At 43.0% G+C, this 3,166-nt stretch overlaps 1 pseudogene; it reads left to right on the top strand.

Moving 5' to 3' along the window:
* On the top strand, nucleotides 1-989 carry LOC116893268 (annotated as a pseudogene).
* Nucleotides 990-3,166: the final 2,177 nt, after the last annotated feature.

Raw genomic sequence — 3,166 nt, 5'->3', positions numbered from 1 at the left:
ATGTCATTTAACAATGACTGGGATCAAAAGTCCAGAAAACCAGTGTTATTCAGTAGAAAAAAGAAGCAGTTTGGAAGATTCAGAAAAATAGGACAAGTGACTCACCCACAGTTTAGGTCTGAAGGCCTAGGGGATCCCTTGAGATGGCATCGTAGCGGGAGACCTGAACACAGCGGACCTCCAGAGCTGTTTAGTGATCCAAATGAAGCCTGGAAATACGTTCGTAACTCACGGATGATTGACATCCAGACCAAGATGACTGAGCGAGTGCTGGAGCTTTTCTGTTTGCCAGAAGGTCAGCCCTCTTAACTGTTAGACATCAACTGCGCGTTTCTGGACTGAATGGAGATTATGTCTCAGAAGAGGGACACTATTGGGTGGGCATTGACATCAGCCCTGCCATGTTGGATGCCGCCTTGAACCGAGACGCAGGGAGACCTAATGCTAGGGAACATGGGCCAGGGAGTATCTTTCAGACCGGGTTCTTCTGATGGCTTCATCAGCATCTCTGCTCTGCAGTGGCTCTGCAACGCAAACAAGAAGTCGGATATCCCTGCCAGGTACCACTACCACTTGTTTTCTTGTCTGTACCCTTGTCAGTGGGTCCTACAGCTGTACCCAGAGAACTAGGAGCAGCTGGATCTGATCACAAGCCAGGCCACGAGGGCAGGCTTCTCTGTCAGTGTGGTGGTAAATTTACCCAAAAGAGACAAAGCAAAGAAGTTCTACATCTGTTTTCTGAGCCTTTCATCTCCCTGCCAAAGGGGCTGACTGAGAATTAAGATGCAGTCCACGCCTCCGAGTCTACTTTCATCAGTGAGCGGACTCCACAAAAGAAGGCAGAGAGGGACCTGGTGAAGAAGAGCCAGGAGTGGGTCTTAGAGAAGGAGAGGTGCAGGCACCAGGGTAAGGAGGTCAGCCCTGACACCCAGTATCCTGGCTGCAAGCACAGGGAGCCCCGCTCTGAGAGCCTGGGCACCCAGACCTGAGTCCAGTCCTGCAGAGGTCCCTGGCCACCCACTCTGTTCAGAGAGTCGAAGCTGTCTAAACCAAGACCTGCCTCTTAGGAATTTTCTGGATTGAACGTTTAAGGTCAGCAGCTTGCAATATAGTATTTTAGAAAAGTTGGGAAACTCTCAAAATATTTTTTTCTAATTGTTGAAGGGATCTGGGTTTGGCAATCTGAACACCTGTAATCCCAACACCCTCCTTGGAATCTGATACAAGAAGGTGGAAAGTTCCAGGCCAGCGTGGGCTACACAGCAACAACCTGTCTTAAAAAACCCAAAAGAAAAAAATTTCCAAGGATGTTTCATTTTGTCCTTAATGCATTAAATTACTTTCTAAAAAAAATTGGAGGAATCAGCTTGGTGGTTGTTTGTATTGTTTGTATGGCAGCTTCCCCCTTCTGGGTTTTGCTCATCAAATCCCCAAATGAGCAGTGGCATCAGTGTTCAGGGGCAGTCTTTCTCCTTTATTTCTTTCATCTGATGCCAATGACCTTTACAAATACTGTTATAAATATGCCTAGAAAGAGCAGTGAGCTACGTCAGTGGATAAGCTGCTTGCCACCTAAGTTCACTCCCTCATATCTACAATGGTGGAAGAAATAAAATGACTTTTTCAAGTCAGACACACACACACACACACACACACACACACACACACACACACACACTACTAAATAAATGTTTTGGACCTCTTTCAGAAGTGTGCTATACCAATTTTATAGGAATTTTTCAACCCATTTAACATAACTAAGATTCATAATGCCTAAGAAAAAGATCGATGGAATCTATACAGAAGCTTAGTGTAGTAGTACAATGTCCTACAGTGAGTCTGGGTTTTCTCTAGTCACAGTATATATTTAAACATCATTTCTATACTGCAATTTACTACCATACCACTGTTTAGAAACAAAAGAGTAAGTGGTGTATTTTAAAGTCATAAATGGAGTAGGAGGGTGTGTTCTGTAATAGTTTTAGTTTGTCCTTAGTCATTGGTTATGATTGTCTCTTGATCTAGGATGGCCATGATATTTTGCCAGCCGCAGATAATGTAATTATTGGGACTCTGGAGATTGAATGAATGCAGAGCTTTGCAAGCAGCCGGACTTGCTTGAAAAATGGAAGAGGCTGCTGCCCCTCCCTGCTGGTCCTGGTTGTTGCTGTTGCGGTTTGAACAAAGAAGTTGGAGATATCTTGAAGTCGAAGATTGGACTTTCCCCAAGGAACCTAAGTACCCTAATTAACAGGAAGTGTTTTATTTGTTGGCTGAAAGAGGTCTCCAACCCATTCTGCCCTAAGGTTTTGCTCCTACCTAGTGTTGTGGGGTTAGAACGGATTAAGATGGAGTAGGGTTGGGAGGATTGTGGAGCTGTAAGAGATGGCGCAGTGGTTAAGAGCACTGACTGCTCTTCCAGAGGTCCTGAGTTCAATTCCCAGCAACAATAAGGTCGCTCACAACCAATGTAATAGGCATCTGATGCCCTTCTGGTGTGTCTGAAGACAGTGACAGTGTATCCACCTTTTACATGAAAAAAAGCTTAAAAAAAAAAGAACCCAGAAAAAATGGCCTGGAACATGCCAACAAACACCCCATACCTCTGTAAACTATGATTGGCCCTCCTCTTTTAAGCTGTACATCAGGTGTAATTTCTTTGGAAGAACTATGACAATGTAGAATAACAAAGAGTTCATGCTTGTGAAAGCCTTTGTGAATGCAGTAAATGCACAAGACTCTTTAGATAAAAGTCCTACCTCAGTAGACTCTGAAGTGATCACATAGATATATAATCATATAAGCAAGTGCACACAGTCTCCATGAGAAACAATTTTCCTCATTTAATACGAAAGTATACACTGGAGAAAGGACTTACTAGTTTTTAAAAATCTTACTATATTTTATTTCATTATTATTCAAATGAACAAATGAAACAATGAAAAACAAACTAATAAAAACCCAGTCACTAGGATAAATATTAACTACTGAACTGTCACTTAAACCTGCTAGAAGAGGAAAACTCAATTTTTTCAATATAGTGACACTGGTTATATCAGCCACTCCAGGACAGGTCTCATGTTCAATAGTAGTATCCAACATACAATGGGTTCCACAGGGGTGTGTTGTGTGTGTGTGTGTGTGTGTGTGTGTGTGTGTGTGTGTT

The sequence above is a fragment of the Rattus rattus genome, chromosome 2 (genome assembly GCF_011064425.1).
Source record: "Rattus rattus isolate New Zealand chromosome 2, Rrattus_CSIRO_v1, whole genome shotgun sequence".
NCBI lineage: Eukaryota > Metazoa > Chordata > Mammalia > Rodentia > Muridae > Rattus > Rattus rattus.
Note: the sequence above shows the minus strand (reverse complement) of the source record. Positions and strands in the feature narration are given on the sequence as shown.